The sequence below is a fragment of the Schistocerca gregaria genome, unplaced genomic scaffold (assembly GCF_023897955.1).
Source record: "Schistocerca gregaria isolate iqSchGreg1 unplaced genomic scaffold, iqSchGreg1.2 ptg000355l, whole genome shotgun sequence".
Taxonomy (NCBI): Eukaryota; Metazoa; Arthropoda; class Insecta; order Orthoptera; family Acrididae; genus Schistocerca; species Schistocerca gregaria.
In genome coordinates this window covers 917,484-934,876 of record NW_026061814.1, presented here as the reverse complement: position 1 = coordinate 934,876, position 17,393 = coordinate 917,484, and the positions used below count along the sequence as shown (strand labels likewise).

At 50.1% G+C, this 17,393-nt stretch overlaps 14 non-coding genes across 14 annotated transcripts; all 14 read left to right on the top strand.

Moving 5' to 3' along the window:
* The first annotated feature begins 305 nt into the window (after positions 1-305).
* LOC126308169 (5S ribosomal RNA) lies at positions 306-424 on the top strand. The gene has a single exon (XR_007554088.1). It is a non-coding gene; the product is annotated as a 5S ribosomal RNA (ribosomal RNA).
* A 1,146-nt stretch (positions 425-1,570) lies between these two features.
* LOC126308168 (5S ribosomal RNA) lies at positions 1,571-1,689 on the top strand. Its single transcript, XR_007554087.1, has one exon. It is a non-coding gene; the product is annotated as a 5S ribosomal RNA (ribosomal RNA).
* A 1,146-nt stretch (positions 1,690-2,835) lies between these two features.
* Positions 2,836-2,954, top strand: LOC126308167 (5S ribosomal RNA). The gene has a single exon (XR_007554086.1). It is a non-coding gene; the product is annotated as a 5S ribosomal RNA (ribosomal RNA).
* A 1,146-nt stretch (positions 2,955-4,100) lies between these two features.
* LOC126308166 (5S ribosomal RNA) lies at positions 4,101-4,219 on the top strand. The gene has a single exon (XR_007554085.1). It is a non-coding gene; the product is annotated as a 5S ribosomal RNA (ribosomal RNA).
* Positions 4,220-5,365: 1,146 nt separating this feature from the next.
* On the top strand, positions 5,366-5,484 carry LOC126308164 (5S ribosomal RNA). The gene has a single exon (XR_007554083.1). It is a non-coding gene; the product is annotated as a 5S ribosomal RNA (ribosomal RNA).
* Positions 5,485-6,630: 1,146 nt separating this feature from the next.
* LOC126308163 (5S ribosomal RNA) lies at positions 6,631-6,749 on the top strand. The gene has a single exon (XR_007554082.1). It is a non-coding gene; the product is annotated as a 5S ribosomal RNA (ribosomal RNA).
* Positions 6,750-7,895: 1,146 nt separating this feature from the next.
* LOC126308162 (5S ribosomal RNA) lies at positions 7,896-8,014 on the top strand. Its single transcript, XR_007554081.1, has one exon. It is a non-coding gene; the product is annotated as a 5S ribosomal RNA (ribosomal RNA).
* A 1,146-nt stretch (positions 8,015-9,160) lies between these two features.
* On the top strand, positions 9,161-9,279 carry LOC126308161 (5S ribosomal RNA). The gene has a single exon (XR_007554080.1). It is a non-coding gene; the product is annotated as a 5S ribosomal RNA (ribosomal RNA).
* A 1,146-nt stretch (positions 9,280-10,425) lies between these two features.
* LOC126308159 (5S ribosomal RNA) lies at positions 10,426-10,544 on the top strand. The gene has a single exon (XR_007554079.1). It is a non-coding gene; the product is annotated as a 5S ribosomal RNA (ribosomal RNA).
* A 1,146-nt stretch (positions 10,545-11,690) lies between these two features.
* Positions 11,691-11,809, top strand: LOC126308158 (5S ribosomal RNA). The gene has a single exon (XR_007554078.1). It is a non-coding gene; the product is annotated as a 5S ribosomal RNA (ribosomal RNA).
* A 1,146-nt stretch (positions 11,810-12,955) lies between these two features.
* Positions 12,956-13,074, top strand: LOC126308157 (5S ribosomal RNA). Its single transcript, XR_007554077.1, has one exon. It is a non-coding gene; the product is annotated as a 5S ribosomal RNA (ribosomal RNA).
* A 1,146-nt stretch (positions 13,075-14,220) lies between these two features.
* On the top strand, positions 14,221-14,339 carry LOC126308156 (5S ribosomal RNA). The gene has a single exon (XR_007554076.1). It is a non-coding gene; the product is annotated as a 5S ribosomal RNA (ribosomal RNA).
* Positions 14,340-15,485: 1,146 nt separating this feature from the next.
* On the top strand, positions 15,486-15,604 carry LOC126308155 (5S ribosomal RNA). Its single transcript, XR_007554075.1, has one exon. It is a non-coding gene; the product is annotated as a 5S ribosomal RNA (ribosomal RNA).
* Positions 15,605-16,750: 1,146 nt separating this feature from the next.
* On the top strand, positions 16,751-16,869 carry LOC126308154 (5S ribosomal RNA). Its single transcript, XR_007554074.1, has one exon. It is a non-coding gene; the product is annotated as a 5S ribosomal RNA (ribosomal RNA).
* The last annotated feature ends 524 nt before the right edge of the window (positions 16,870-17,393 follow it).

Genomic DNA, 17,393 nt, shown 5'->3' with positions numbered 1-17,393 from the left:
GACAGAAATGTTGTGAAATACGTCAGGGCATATTGTTTTGTAGCAGTGCACAACGGCAAATTTGTAAACAAAAATTTACCTTTCGTCGCTACAAGAGATGGATACTTTGTCGAACAAACGAATGACAGGCGGTACAACGAGCAGCTGTGTTGTGCGTCTGACCCACGTGGCGGCGCGCCGCACTGCGCGTCGCCTTCGAGGTGGAAGGACGTGCTTTGCGTCAAATGTGCCACCGAAGACGGCGATTGCGTGTGTTGGGAGGAGAGGCGAAGCCTTCTTCTGCCGTGCGGCTACTGTATAAGGACGCCAACGGCCATACCATGTTGAATACACCGGTTCTCGTCCGATCACCGAAGTTAAGCAACATCGGGCCCGGTTAGTACTTGGATGGGTGACCGCCTGGGAACACCGGGTGCTGTTGGCTCCCTCTCTTCTTCTAAATTTTATGTCACTACACCTGCCAGTCCTCTTTTCATACAAACTCTCAGGTGCGACAAAGATGCTTCCACAAGCATTTTCAACCACTGTATTAAATGTAAGATGCAAAATTACAGTAATGAACTCAGTTTGAACAAGAATGCGCGGAGGAAGAGTGCTAGGAACTCGTTGAAAATAACGAAACACTGCGAATCGACAGATGTGCTCTTAAAATGCGTCAGAGCCTACTGTTTTGTAGGAGCGCTAAATTCCAATTTTGTAGCAGTGCACAACGGCAAATTTGTAAACAAAAATTAACCTTTCGTCGCTACAAGAGATGGATACTTTGCCGAACAGCCTGTGTCTTGTGTGCATGTTTTCGCACCTTTCCACGGCACGGCGCAGCACAGAGCGGCTCTGGTAGCTCCGAACGGCCGCACACGGCGCCTCGGACACGCCGGTTCGGCCCGCGCCCATCTCGCAGATGCTTCTCGTACTTGTGCTGTCATATGGACCGCGACCCGAGCGGCAGCGAGCGGCAGTCGAGCAAAGTCGGGACAAGTCGGGACGGAAGGGGACAGCCGAGAATGCACCGTGCGAATTACGCAAATATCTGGAAGCGCGACGCGTGTCAGGCAGGTGAGACCGCTTCCCTCTGTCTTCATTTCTTGCTTTCTTGTCACTACCCCTGCCAGCCCTTTTTTCATGCTACCTTTCTCATGTGACAAAGATGCTTCCATACTGATTTTAAACTATCGTAAGATACGATGTTAAGGAACTCAATTTGAAAAGAGTGCGCCAAGGAAGACTTCCAAAGAGTCTCTGGAAATAACAAAACAGTGTGAAGTGACAGAAATGTTGTGAAATACGTCAGGGCATATTGTTTTGTAGCAGTGCACAACGGCAAATTTGTAAACAAAAATTTACCTTTCGTCGCTACAAGAGATGGATACTTTGTCGAACAAACGAATGACAGGCGGTGCAACGAGCAGCTGTGTTGTGCGTCTGACCCACGTGGCAGCGCGCCGCACTGCGCGTCGCCTTCGAGGTGGAAGGACGTGCTTTGCGTCAAATGTGCCACCGAAGACGGCGATTGCGTGTGTTGGGAGGAGAGGCGAAGCCTTCTTCTGCCGTGCGGCTACTGTATAAGGACGCCAACGGCCATACCATGTTGAATACACCGGTTCTCGTCCGATCACCGAAGTTAAGCAACATCGGGCCCGGTTAGTACTTGGATGGGTGACCGCCTGGGAACACCGGGTGCTGTTGGCTCCCTCTCTTCTTCTAAATTTTATGTCACTACACCTGCCAGTCCTCTTTTCATACAAACTCTCAGGTGCGACAAAGATGCTTCCACAAGCATTTTAAACCACTGTATTAAATGTAAGATGCAAAATTACAGTAATGAACTCAGTTTGAACAAGAATGCGCGGAGGAAGAGTGCTAGGAACTCGTTGAAAATAACGAAACACTGCGAATCGACAGATGTGCTCCTAAAATGCGTCAGAGCCTACTGTTTTGTAGGAGCGCTAAATTCCAATTTTGTAGCAGTGCACAACGGCAAATTTGTAAACAAAAATTAACCTTTCGTCGCTACAAGAGATGGATACTTTGCCGAACAGCCTGTGTCTTGTGTGCATGTTTTCGCACCTTTCCACGGCACGGCGCAGCACAGAGCGGCTCTGGTAGCTCCGAACGGCCGCACACGGCGCCTCGGACACGCCGGTTCGGCCCGCGCCCATCTCGCAGATGCTTCTCGTACTTGTGCTGTCATATGGACCGCGACCCGAGCGGCAGCGAGCGGCAGTCGAGCAAAGTCGGGACAAGTCGGGACGGAAGGGGACAGCCGAGAATGCACCGTGCGAATTACGCAAATATCTGGAAGCGCGACGCGTGTCAGGCAGGTGAGACCGCTTCCCTCTGTCTTCATTTCTTGCTTTCTTGTCACTACCCCTGCCAGCCCTTTTTTCATGCTACCTTTCTCATGTGACAAAGATGCTTCCATACTGATTTTAAACTATCGTAAGATACGATGTTAAGGAACTCAATTTGAAAAGAGTGCGCCAAGGAAGACTTCCAAAGAGTCTCTGGAAATAACAAAACAGTGTGAAGTGACAGATATGTTGTGAAATACGTCAGGGCATATTGTTTTGTAGCAGTGCACAACGGCAAATTTGTAAACAAAAATTTACCTTTCGTCGCTACAAGAGATGGATACTTTGTCGAACAAACGAATGACAGGCGGTGCAACGAGCAGCTGTGTTGTGCGTCTGACCCACGTGGCGGCGCGCCGCACTGCGCGTCGCCTTCGAGGTGGAAGGACGTGCTTTGCGTCAAATGTGCCACCGAAGACGGCGATTGCGTGTGTTGGGAGGAGAGGCGAAGCCTTCTTCTGCCGTGCGGCTACTGTATAAGGACGCCAACGGCCATACCATGTTGAATACACCGGTTCTCGTCCGATCACCGAAGTTAAGCAACATCGGGCCCGGTTAGTACTTGGATGGGTGACCGCCTGGGAACACCGGGTGCTGTTGGCTCCCTCTCTTCTTCTAAATTTTATGTCACTACACCTGCCAGTCCTCTTTTCATACAAACTCTCAGGTGCGACAAAGATGCTTCCACAAGCATTTTCAACCACTGTATTAAATGTAAGATGCAAAATTACAGTAATGAACTCAGTTTGAACAAGAATGCGCGGAGGAAGAGTGCTAGGAACTCGTTGAAAATAACGAAACACTGCGAATCGACAGATGTGCTCTTAAAATGCGTCAGAGCCTACTGTTTTGTAGGAGCGCTAAATTCCAATTTTGTAGCAGTGCACAACGGCAAATTTGTAAACAAAAATTAACCTTTCGTCGCTACAAGAGATGGATACTTTGCCGAACAGCCTGTGTCTTGTGTGCATGTTTTCGCACCTTTCCACGGCACGGCGCAGCACAGAGCGGCTCTGGTAGCTCCGAACGGCCGCACACGGCGCCTCGGACACGCCGGTTCGGCCCGCGCCCATCTCGCAGATGCTTCTCGTACTTGTGCTGTCATATGGACCGCGACCCGAGCGGCAGCGAGCGGCAGTCGAGCAAAGTCGGGACAAGTCGGGACGGAAGGGGACAGCCGAGAATGCACCGTGCGAATTACGCAAATATCTGGAAGCGCGACGCGTGTCAGGCAGGTGAGACCGCTTCCCTCTGTCTTCATTTCTTGCTTTCTTGTCACTACCCCTGCCAGCCCTTTTTTCATGCTACCTTTCTCATGTGACAAAGATGCTTCCATACTGATTTTAAACTATCGTAAGATACGATGTTAAGGAACTCAATTTGAAAAGAGTGCGCCAAGGAAGACTTCCAAAGAGTCTCTGGAAATAACAAAACAGTGTGAAGTGACAGAAATGTTGTGAAATACGTCAGGGCATATTGTTTTGTAGCAGTGCACAACGGCAAATTTGTAAACAAAAATTTACCTTTCGTCGCTACAAGAGATGGATACTTTGTCGAACAAACGAATGACAGGCGGTGCAACGAGCAGCTGTGTTGTGCGTCTGACCCACGTGGCGGCGCGCCGCACTGCGCGTCGCCTTCGAGGTGGAAGGACGTGCTTTGCGTCAAATGTGCCACCGAAGACGGCGATTGCGTGTGTTGGGAGGAGAGGCGAAGCCTTCTTCTGCCGTGCGGCTACTGTATAAGGACGCCAACGGCCATACCATGTTGAATACACCGGTTCTCGTCCGATCACCGAAGTTAAGCAACATCGGGCCCGGTTAGTACTTGGATGGGTGACCGCCTGGGAACACCGGGTGCTGTTGGCTCCCTCTCTTCTTCTAAATTTTATGTCACTACACCTGCCAGTCCTCTTTTCATACAAACTCTCAGGTGCGACAAAGATGCTTCCACAAGCATTTTAAACCACTGTATTAAATGTAAGATGCAAAATTACAGTAATGAACTCAGTTTGAACAAGAATGCGCGGAGGAAGAGTGCTAGGAACTCGTTGAAAATAACGAAACACTGCGAATCGACAGATGTGCTCTTAAAATGCGTCAGAGCCTACTGTTTTGTAGGAGCGCTAAATTCCAATTTTGTAGCAGTGCACAACGGCAAATTTGTAAACAAAAATTAACCTTTCGTCGCTACAAGAGATGGATACTTTGCCGAACAGCCTGTGTCTTGTGTGCATGTTTTCGCACCTTTCCACGGCACGGCGCAGCACAGAGCGGCTCTGGTAGCTCCGAACGGCCGCACACGGCGCCTCGGACACGCCGGTTCGGCCCGCGCCCATCTCGCAGATGCTTCTCGTACTTGTGCTGTCATATGGACCGCGACCCGAGCGGCAGCGAGCGGCAGTCGAGCAAAGTCGGGACAAGTCGGGACGGAAGGGGACAGCCGAGAATGCACCGTGCGAATTACGCAAATATCTGGAAGCGCGACGCGTGTCAGGCAGGTGAGACCGCTTCCCTCTGTCTTCATTTCTTGCTTTCTTGTCACTACCCCTGCCAGCCCTTTTTTCATGCTACCTTTCTCATGTGACAAAGATGCTTCCATACTGATTTTAAACTATCGTAAGATACGATGTTAAGGAACTCAATTTGAAAAGAGTGCGCCAAGGAAGACTTCCAAAGAGTCTCTGGAAATAACAAAACAGTGTGAAGTGACAGAAATGTTGTGAAATACGTCAGGGCATATTGTTTTGTAGCAGTGCACAACGGCAAATTTGTAAACAAAAATTTACCTTTCGTCGCTACAAGAGATGGATACTTTGTCGAACAAACGAATGACAGGCGGTACAACGAGCAGCTGTGTTGTGCGTCTGACCCACGTGGCGGCGCGCCGCACTGCGCGTCGCCTTCGAGGTGGAAGGACGTGCTTTGCGTCAAATGTGCCACCGAAGACGGCGATTGCGTGTGTTGGGAGGAGAGGCGAAGCCTTCTTCTGCCGTGCGGCTACTGTATAAGGACGCCAACGGCCATACCATGTTGAATACACCGGTTCTCGTCCGATCACCGAAGTTAAGCAACATCGGGCCCGGTTAGTACTTGGATGGGTGACCGCCTGGGAACACCGGGTGCTGTTGGCTCCCTCTCTTCTTCTAAATTTTATGTCACTACACCTGCCAGTCCTCTTTTCATACAAACTCTCAGGTGCGACAAAGATGCTTCCACAAGCATTTTAAACCACTGTATTAAATGTAAGATGCAAAATTACAGTAATGAACTCAGTTTGAACAAGAATGCGCGGAGGAAGAGTGCTAGGAACTCGTTGAAAATAACGAAACACTGCGAATCGACAGATGTGCTCCTAAAATGCGTCAGAGCCTACTGTTTTGTAGGAGCGCTAAATTCCAATTTTGTAGCAGTGCACAACGGCAAATTTGTAAACAAAAATTAACCTTTCGTCGCTACAAGAGATGGATACTTTGCCGAACAGCCTGTGTCTTGTGTGCATGTTTTCGCACCTTTCCACGGCACGGCGCAGCACAGAGCGGCTCTGGTAGCTCCGAACGGCCGCACACGGCGCCTCGGACACGCCGGTTCGGCCCGCGCCCATCTCGCAGATGCTTCTCGTACTTGTGCTGTCATATGGACCGCGACCCGAGCGGCAGCGAGCGGCAGTCGAGCAAAGTCGGGACAAGTCGGGACGGAAGGGGACAGCCGAGAATGCACCGTGCGAATTACGCAAATATCTGGAAGCGCGACGCGTGTCAGGCAGGTGAGACCGCTTCCCTCTGTCTTCATTTCTTGCTTTCTTGTCACTACCCCTGCCAGCCCTTTTTTCATGCTACCTTTCTCATGTGACAAAGATGCTTCCATACTGATTTTAAACTATCGTAAGATACGATGTTAAGGAACTCAATTTGAAAAGAGTGCGCCAAGGAAGACTTCCAAAGAGTCTCTGGAAATAACAAAACAGTGTGAAGTGACAGAAATGTTGTGAAATACGTCAGGGCATATTGTTTTGTAGCAGTGCACAACGGCAAATTTGTAAACAAAAATTTACCTTTCGTCGCTACAAGAGATGGATACTTTGTCGAACAAACGAATGACAGGCGGTGCAACGAGCAGCTGTGTTGTGCGTCTGACCCACGTGGCGGCGCGCCGCACTGCGCGTCGCCTTCGAGGTGGAAGGACGTGCTTTGCGTCAAATGTGCCACCGAAGACGGCGATTGCGTGTGTTGGGAGGAGAGGCGAAGCCTTCTTCTGCCGTGCGGCTACTGTATAAGGACGCCAACGGCCATACCATGTTGAATACACCGGTTCTCGTCCGATCACCGAAGTTAAGCAACATCGGGCCCGGTTAGTACTTGGATGGGTGACCGCCTGGGAACACCGGGTGCTGTTGGCTCCCTCTCTTCTTCTAAATTTTATGTCACTACACCTGCCAGTCCTCTTTTCATACAAACTCTCAGGTGCGACAAAGATGCTTCCACAAGCATTTTAAACCACTGTATTAAATGTAAGATGCAAAATTACAGTAATGAACTCAGTTTGAACAAGAATGCGCGGAGGAAGAGTGCTAGGAACTCGTTGAAAATAACGAAACACTGCGAATCGACAGATGTGCTCTTAAAATGCGTCAGAGCCTACTGTTTTGTAGGAGCGCTAAATTCCAATTTTGTAGCAGTGCACAACGGCAAATTTGTAAACAAAAATTAACCTTTCGTCGCTACAAGAGATGGATACTTTGCCGAACAGCCTGTGTCTTGTGTGCATGTTTTCGCACCTTTCCACGGCACGGCGCAGCACAGAGCGGCTCTGGTAGCTCCGAACGGCCGCACACGGCGCCTCGGACACGCCGGTTCGGCCCGCGCCCATCTCGCAGATGCTTCTCGTACTTGTGCTGTCATATGGACCGCGACCCGAGCGGCAGCGAGCGGCAGTCGAGCAAAGTCGGGACAAGTCGGGACGGAAGGGGACAGCCGAGAATGCACCGTGCGAATTACGCAAATATCTGGAAGCGCGACGCGTGTCAGGCAGGTGAGACCGCTTCCCTCTGTCTTCATTTCTTGCTTTCTTGTCACTACCCCTGCCAGCCCTTTTTTCATGCTACCTTTCTCATGTGACAAAGATGCTTCCATACTGATTTTAAACTATCGTAAGATACGATGTTAAGGAACTCAATTTGAAAAGAGTGCGCCAAGGAAGACTTCCAAAGAGTCTCTGGAAATAACAAAACAGTGTGAAGTGACAGAAATGTTGTGAAATACGTCAGGGCATATTGTTTTGTAGCAGTGCACAACGGCAAATTTGTAAACAAAAATTTACCTTTCGTCGCTACAAGAGATGGATACTTTGTCGAACAAACGAATGACAGGCGGTACAACGAGCAGCTGTGTTGTGCGTCTGACCCACGTGGCGGCGCGCCGCACTGCGCGTCGCCTTCGAGGTGGAAGGACGTGCTTTGCGTCAAATGTGCCACCGAAGACGGCGATTGCGTGTGTTGGGAGGAGAGGCGAAGCCTTCTTCTGCCGTGCGGCTACTGTATAAGGACGCCAACGGCCATACCATGTTGAATACACCGGTTCTCGTCCGATCACCGAAGTTAAGCAACATCGGGCCCGGTTAGTACTTGGATGGGTGACCGCCTGGGAACACCGGGTGCTGTTGGCTCCCTCTCTTCTTCTAAATTTTATGTCACTACACCTGCCAGTCCTCTTTTCATACAAACTCTCAGGTGCGACAAAGATGCTTCCACAAGCATTTTAAACCACTGTATTAAATGTAAGATGCAAAATTACAGTAATGAACTCAGTTTGAACAAGAATGCGCGGAGGAAGAGTGCTAGGAACTCGTTGAAAATAACGAAACACTGCGAATCGACAGATGTGCTCCTAAAATGCGTCAGAGCCTACTGTTTTGTAGGAGCGCTAAATTCCAATTTTGTAGCAGTGCACAACGGCAAATTTGTAAACAAAAATTAACCTTTCGTCGCTACAAGAGATGGATACTTTGCCGAACAGCCTGTGTCTTGTGTGCATGTTTTCGCACCTTTCCACGGCACGGCGCAGCACAGAGCGGCTCTGGTAGCTCCGAACGGCCGCACACGGCGCCTCGGACACGCCGGTTCGGCCCGCGCCCATCTCGCAGATGCTTCTCGTACTTGTGCTGTCATATGGACCGCGACCCGAGCGGCAGCGAGCGGCAGTCGAGCAAAGTCGGGACAAGTCGGGACGGAAGGGGACAGCCGAGAATGCACCGTGCGAATTACGCAAATATCTGGAAGCGCGACGCGTGTCAGGCAGGTGAGACCGCTTCCCTCTGTCTTCATTTCTTGCTTTCTTGTCACTACCCCTGCCAGCCCTTTTTTCATGCTACCTTTCTCATGTGACAAAGATGCTTCCATACTGATTTTAAACTATCGTAAGATACGATGTTAAGGAACTCAATTTGAAAAGAGTGCGCCAAGGAAGACTTCCAAAGAGTCTCTGGAAATAACAAAACAGTGTGAAGTGACAGATATGTTGTGAAATACGTCAGGGCATATTGTTTTGTAGCAGTGCACAACGGCAAATTTGTAAACAAAAATTTACCTTTCGTCGCTACAAGAGATGGATACTTTGTCGAACAAACGAATGACAGGCGGTGCAACGAGCAGCTGTGTTGTGCGTCTGACCCACGTGGCGGCGCGCCGCACTGCGCGTCGCCTTCGAGGTGGAAGGACGTGCTTTGCGTCAAATGTGCCACCGAAGACGGCGATTGCGTGTGTTGGGAGGAGAGGCGAAGCCTTCTTCTGCCGTGCGGCTACTGTATAAGGACGCCAACGGCCATACCATGTTGAATACACCGGTTCTCGTCCGATCACCGAAGTTAAGCAACATCGGGCCCGGTTAGTACTTGGATGGGTGACCGCCTGGGAACACCGGGTGCTGTTGGCTCCCTCTCTTCTTCTAAATTTTATGTCACTACACCTGCCAGTCCTCTTTTCATACAAACTCTCAGGTGCGACAAAGATGCTTCCACAAGCATTTTCAACCACTGTATTAAATGTAAGATGCAAAATTACAGTAATGAACTCAGTTTGAACAAGAATGCGCGGAGGAAGAGTGCTAGGAACTCGTTGAAAATAACGAAACACTGCGAATCGACAGATGTGCTCTTAAAATGCGTCAGAGCCTACTGTTTTGTAGGAGCGCTAAATTCCAATTTTGTAGCAGTGCACAACGGCAAATTTGTAAACAAAAATTAACCTTTCGTCGCTACAAGAGATGGATACTTTGCCGAACAGCCTGTGTCTTGTGTGCATGTTTTCGCACCTTTCCACGGCACGGCGCAGCACAGAGCGGCTCTGGTAGCTCCGAACGGCCGCACACGGCGCCTCGGACACGCCGGTTCGGCCCGCGCCCATCTCGCAGATGCTTCTCGTACTTGTGCTGTCATATGGACCGCGACCCGAGCGGCAGCGAGCGGCAGTCGAGCAAAGTCGGGACAAGTCGGGACGGAAGGGGACAGCCGAGAATGCACCGTGCGAATTACGCAAATATCTGGAAGCGCGACGCGTGTCAGGCAGGTGAGACCGCTTCCCTCTGTCTTCATTTCTTGCTTTCTTGTCACTACCCCTGCCAGCCCTTTTTTCATGCTACCTTTCTCATGTGACAAAGATGCTTCCATACTGATTTTAAACTATCGTAAGATACGATGTTAAGGAACTCAATTTGAAAAGAGTGCGCCAAGGAAGACTTCCAAAGAGTCTCTGGAAATAACAAAACAGTGTGAAGTGACAGAAATGTTGTGAAATACGTCAGGGCATATTGTTTTGTAGCAGTGCACAACGGCAAATTTGTAAACAAAAATTTACCTTTCGTCGCTACAAGAGATGGATACTTTGTCGAACAAACGAATGACAGGCGGTGCAACGAGCAGCTGTGTTGTGCGTCTGACCCACGTGGCGGCGCGCCGCACTGCGCGTCGCCTTCGAGGTGGAAGGACGTGCTTTGCGTCAAATGTGCCACCGAAGACGGCGATTGCGTGTGTTGGGAGGAGAGGCGAAGCCTTCTTCTGCCGTGCGGCTACTGTATAAGGACGCCAACGGCCATACCATGTTGAATACACCGGTTCTCGTCCGATCACCGAAGTTAAGCAACATCGGGCCCGGTTAGTACTTGGATGGGTGACCGCCTGGGAACACCGGGTGCTGTTGGCTCCCTCTCTTCTTCTAAATTTTATGTCACTACACCTGCCAGTCCTCTTTTCATACAAACTCTCAGGTGCGACAAAGATGCTTCCACAAGCATTTTAAACCACTGTATTAAATGTAAGATGCAAAATTACAGTAATGAACTCAGTTTGAACAAGAATGCGCGGAGGAAGAGTGCTAGGAACTCGTTGAAAATAACGAAACACTGCGAATCGACAGATGTGCTCTTAAAATGCGTCAGAGCCTACTGTTTTGTAGGAGCGCTAAATTCCAATTTTGTAGCAGTGCACAACGGCAAATTTGTAAACAAAAATTAACCTTTCGTCGCTACAAGAGATGGATACTTTGCCGAACAGCCTGTGTCTTGTGTGCATGTTTTCGCACCTTTCCACGGCACGGCGCAGCACAGAGCGGCTCTGGTAGCTCCGAACGGCCGCACACGGCGCCTCGGACACGCCGGTTCGGCCCGCGCCCATCTCGCAGATGCTTCTCGTACTTGTGCTGTCATATGGACCGCGACCCGAGCGGCAGCGAGCGGCAGTCGAGCAAAGTCGGGACAAGTCGGGACGGAAGGGGACAGCCGAGAATGCACCGTGCGAATTACGCAAATATCTGGAAGCGCGACGCGTGTCAGGCAGGTGAGACCGCTTCCCTCTGTCTTCATTTCTTGCTTTCTTGTCACTACCCCTGCCAGCCCTTTTTTCATGCTACCTTTCTCATGTGACAAAGATGCTTCCATACTGATTTTAAACTATCGTAAGATACGATGTTAAGGAACTCAATTTGAAAAGAGTGCGCCAAGGAAGACTTCCAAAGAGTCTCTGGAAATAACAAAACAGTGTGAAGTGACAGAAATGTTGTGAAATACGTCAGGGCATATTGTTTTGTAGCAGTGCACAACGGCAAATTTGTAAACAAAAATTTACCTTTCGTCGCTACAAGAGATGGATACTTTGTCGAACAAACGAATGACAGGCGGTACAACGAGCAGCTGTGTTGTGCGTCTGACCCACGTGGCGGCGCGCCGCACTGCGCGTCGCCTTCGAGGTGGAAGGACGTGCTTTGCGTCAAATGTGCCACCGAAGACGGCGATTGCGTGTGTTGGGAGGAGAGGCGAAGCCTTCTTCTGCCGTGCGGCTACTGTATAAGGACGCCAACGGCCATACCATGTTGAATACACCGGTTCTCGTCCGATCACCGAAGTTAAGCAACATCGGGCCCGGTTAGTACTTGGATGGGTGACCGCCTGGGAACACCGGGTGCTGTTGGCTCCCTCTCTTCTTCTAAATTTTATGTCACTACACCTGCCAGTCCTCTTTTCATACAAACTCTCAGGTGCGACAAAGATGCTTCCACAAGCATTTTCAACCACTGTATTAAATGTAAGATGCAAAATTACAGTAATGAACTCAGTTTGAACAAGAATGCGCGGAGGAAGAGTGCTAGGAACTCGTTGAAAATAACGAAACACTGCGAATCGACAGATGTGCTCTTAAAATGCGTCAGAGCCTACTGTTTTGTAGGAGCGCTAAATTCCAATTTTGTAGCAGTGCACAACGGCAAATTTGTAAACAAAAATTAACCTTTCGTCGCTACAAGAGATGGATACTTTGCCGAACAGCCTGTGTCTTGTGTGCATGTTTTCGCACCTTTCCACGGCACGGCGCAGCACAGAGCGGCTCTGGTAGCTCCGAACGGCCGCACACGGCGCCTCGGACACGCCGGTTCGGCCCGCGCCCATCTCGCAGATGCTTCTCGTACTTGTGCTGTCATATGGACCGCGACCCGAGCGGCAGCGAGCGGCAGTCGAGCAAAGTCGGGACAAGTCGGGACGGAAGGGGACAGCCGAGAATGCACCGTGCGAATTACGCAAATATCTGGAAGCGCGACGCGTGTCAGGCAGGTGAGACCGCTTCCCTCTGTCTTCATTTCTTGCTTTCTTGTCACTACCCCTGCCAGCCCTTTTTTCATGCTACCTTTCTCATGTGACAAAGATGCTTCCATACTGATTTTAAACTATCGTAAGATACGATGTTAAGGAACTCAATTTGAAAAGAGTGCGCCAAGGAAGACTTCCAAAGAGTCTCTGGAAATAACAAAACAGTGTGAAGTGACAGATATGTTGTGAAATACGTCAGGGCATATTGTTTTGTAGCAGTGCACAACGGCAAATTTGTAAACAAAAATTTACCTTTCGTCGCTACAAGAGATGGATACTTTGTCGAACAAACGAATGACAGGCGGTGCAACGAGCAGCTGTGTTGTGCGTCTGACCCACGTGGCGGCGCGCCGCACTGCGCGTCGCCTTCGAGGTGGAAGGACGTGCTTTGCGTCAAATGTGCCACCGAAGACGGCGATTGCGTGTGTTGGGAGGAGAGGCGAAGCCTTCTTCTGCCGTGCGGCTACTGTATAAGGACGCCAACGGCCATACCATGTTGAATACACCGGTTCTCGTCCGATCACCGAAGTTAAGCAACATCGGGCCCGGTTAGTACTTGGATGGGTGACCGCCTGGGAACACCGGGTGCTGTTGGCTCCCTCTCTTCTTCTAAATTTTATGTCACTACACCTGCCAGTCCTCTTTTCATACAAACTCTCAGGTGCGACAAAGATGCTTCCACAAGCATTTTCAACCACTGTATTAAATGTAAGATGCAAAATTACAGTAATGAACTCAGTTTGAACAAGAATGCGCGGAGGAAGAGTGCTAGGAACTCGTTGAAAATAACGAAACACTGCGAATCGACAGATGTGCTCTTAAAATGCGTCAGAGCCTACTGTTTTGTAGGAGCGCTAAATTCCAATTTTGTAGCAGTGCACAACGGCAAATTTGTAAACAAAAATTAACCTTTCGTCGCTACAAGAGATGGATACTTTGCCGAACAGCCTGTGTCTTGTGTGCATGTTTTCGCACCTTTCCACGGCACGGCGCAGCACAGAGCGGCTCTGGTAGCTCCGAACGGCCGCACACGGCGCCTCGGACACGCCGGTTCGGCCCGCGCCCATCTCGCAGATGCTTCTCGTACTTGTGCTGTCATATGGACCGCGACCCGAGCGGCAGCGAGCGGCAGTCGAGCAAAGTCGGGACAAGTCGGGACGGAAGGGGACAGCCGAGAATGCACCGTGCGAATTACGCAAATATCTGGAAGCGCGACGCGTGTCAGGCAGGTGAGACCGCTTCCCTCTGTCTTCATTTCTTGCTTTCTTGTCACTACCCCTGCCAGCCCTTTTTTCATGCTACCTTTCTCATGTGACAAAGATGCTTCCATACTGATTTTAAACTATCGTAAGATACGATGTTAAGGAACTCAATTTGAAAAGAGTGCGCCAAGGAAGACTTCCAAAGAGTCTCTGGAAATAACAAAACAGTGTGAAGTGACAGAAATGTTGTGAAATACGTCAGGGCATATTGTTTTGTAGCAGTGCACAACGGCAAATTTGTAAACAAAAATTTACCTTTCGTCGCTACAAGAGATGGATACTTTGTCGAACAAACGAATGACAGGCGGTACAACGAGCAGCTGTGTTGTGCGTCTGACCCACGTGGCGGCGCGCCGCACTGCGCGTCGCCTTCGAGGTGGAAGGACGTGCTTTGCGTCAAATGTGCCACCGAAGACGGCGATTGCGTGTGTTGGGAGGAGAGGCGAAGCCTTCTTCTGCCGTGCGGCTACTGTATAAGGACGCCAACGGCCATACCATGTTGAATACACCGGTTCTCGTCCGATCACCGAAGTTAAGCAACATCGGGCCCGGTTAGTACTTGGATGGGTGACCGCCTGGGAACACCGGGTGCTGTTGGCTCCCTCTCTTCTTCTAAATTTTATGTCACTACACCTGCCAGTCCTCTTTTCATACAAACTCTCAGGTGCGACAAAGATGCTTCCACAAGCATTTTCAACCACTGTATTAAATGTAAGATGCAAAATTACAGTAATGAACTCAGTTTGAACAAGAATGCGCGGAGGAAGAGTGCTAGGAACTCGTTGAAAATAACGAAACACTGCGAATCGACAGATGTGCTCTTAAAATGCGTCAGAGCCTACTGTTTTGTAGGAGCGCTAAATTCCAATTTTGTAGCAGTGCACAACGGCAAATTTGTAAACAAAAATTAACCTTTCGTCGCTACAAGAGATGGATACTTTGCCGAACAGCCTGTGTCTTGTGTGCATGTTTTCGCACCTTTCCACGGCACGGCGCAGCACAGAGCGGCTCTGGTAGCTCCGAACGGCCGCACACGGCGCCTCGGACACGCCGGTTCGGCCCGCGCCCATCTCGCAGATGCTTCTCGTACTTGTGCTGTCATATGGACCGCGACCCGAGCGGCAGCGAGCGGCAGTCGAGCAAAGTCGGGACAAGTCGGGACGGAAGGGGACAGCCGAGAATGCACCGTGCGAATTACGCAAATATCTGGAAGCGCGACGCGTGTCAGGCAGGTGAGACCGCTTCCCTCTGTCTTCATTTCTTGCTTTCTTGTCACTACCCCTGCCAGCCCTTTTTTCATGCTACCTTTCTCATGTGACAAAGATGCTTCCATACTGATTTTAAACTATCGTAAGATACGATGTTAAGGAACTCAATTTGAAAAGAGTGCGCCAAGGAAGACTTCCAAAGAGTCTCTGGAAATAACAAAACAGTGTGAAGTGACAGAAATGTTGTGAAATACGTCAGGGCATATTGTTTTGTAGCAGTGCACAACGGCAAATTTGTAAACAAAAATTTACCTTTCGTCGCTACAAGAGATGGATACTTTGTCGAACAAACGAATGACAGGCGGTGCAACGAGCAGCTGTGTTGTGCGTCTGACCCACGTGGCGGCGCGCCGCACTGCGCGTCGCCTTCGAGGTGGAAGGACGTGCTTTGCGTCAAATGTGCCACCGAAGACGGCGATTGCGTGTGTTGGGAGGAGAGGCGAAGCCTTCTTCTGCCGTGCGGCTACTGTATAAGGACGCCAACGGCCATACCATGTTGAATACACCGGTTCTCGTCCGATCACCGAAGTTAAGCAACATCGGGCCCGGTTAGTACTTGGATGGGTGACCGCCTGGGAACACCGGGTGCTGTTGGCTCCCTCTCTTCTTCTAAATTTTATGTCACTACACCTGCCAGTCCTCTTTTCATACAAACTCTCAGGTGCGACAAAGATGCTTCCACAAGCATTTTCAACCACTGTATTAAATGTAAGATGCAAAATTACAGTAATGAACTCAGTTTGAACAAGAATGCGCGGAGGAAGAGTGCTAGGAACTCGTTGAAAATAACGAAACACTGCGAATCGACAGATGTGCTCTTAAAATGCGTCAGAGCCTACTGTTTTGTAGGAGCGCTAAATTCCAATTTTGTAGCAGTGCACAACGGCAAATTTGTAAACAAAAATTAACCTTTCGTCGCTACAAGAGATGGATACTTTGCCGAACAGCCTGTGTCTTGTGTGCATGTTTTCGCACCTTTCCACGGCACGGCGCAGCACAGAGCGGCTCTGGTAGCTCCGAACGGCCGCACACGGCGCCTCGGACACGCCGGTTCGGCCCGCGCCCATCTCGCAGATGCTTCTCGTACTTGTGCTGTCATATGGACCGCGACCCGAGCGGCAGCGAGCGGCAGTCGAGCAAAGTCGGGACAAGTCGGGACGGAAGGGGACAGCCGAGAATGCACCGTGCGAATTACGCAAATATCTGGAAGCGCGACGCGTGTCAGGCAGGTGAGACCGCTTCCCTCTGTCTTCATTTCTTGCTTTCTTGTCACTACCCCTGCCAGCCCTTTTTTCATGCTACCTTTCTCATGTGACAAAGATGCTTCCATACTGATTTTAAACTATCGTAAGATACGATGTTAAGGAACTCAATTTGAAAAGAGTGCGCCAAGGAAGACTTCCAAAGAGTCTCTGGAAATAACAAAACAGTGTGAAGTGACAGAAATGTTGTGAAATACGTCAGGGCATATTGTTTTGTAGCAGTGCACAACGGCAAATTTGTAAACAAAAATTTACCTTTCGTCGCTACAAGAGATGGATACTTTGTCGAACAAACGAATGACAGGCGGTGCAACGAGCAGCTGTGTTGTGCGTCTGACCCACGTGGCGGCGCGCCGCACTGCGCGTCGCCTTCGAGGTGGAAGGACGTGCTTTGCGTCAAATGTGCCACCGAAGACGGCGATTGCGTGTGTTGGGAGGAGAGGCGAAGCCTTCTTCTGCCGTGCGGCTACTGTATAAGGACGCCAACGGCCATACCATGTTGAATACACCGGTTCTCGTCCGATCACCGAAGTTAAGCAACATCGGGCCCGGTTAGTACTTGGATGGGTGACCGCCTGGGAACACCGGGTGCTGTTGGCTCCCTCTCTTCTTCTAAATTTTATGTCACTACACCTGCCAGTCCTCTTTTCATACAAACTCTCAGGTGCGACAAAGATGCTTCCACAAGCATTTTAAACCACTGTATTAAATGTAAGATGCAAAATTACAGTAATGAACTCAGTTTGAACAAGAATGCGCGGAGGAAGAGTGCTAGGAACTCGTTGAAAATAACGAAACACTGCGAATCGACAGATGTGCTCTTAAAATGCGTCAGAGCCTACTGTTTTGTAGGAGCGCTAAATTCCAATTTTGTAGCAGTGCACAACGGCAAATTTGTAAACAAAAATTAACCTTTCGTCGCTACAAGAGATGGATACTTTGCCGAACAGCCTGTGTCTTGTGTGCATGTTTTCGCACCTTTCCACGGCACGGCGCAGCACAGAGCGGCTCTGGTAGCTCCGAACGGCCGCACACGGCGCCTCGGACACGCCGGTTCGGCCCGCGCCCATCTCGCAGATGCTTCTCGTACTTGTGCTGTCATATGGACCGCGACCCGAGCGGCA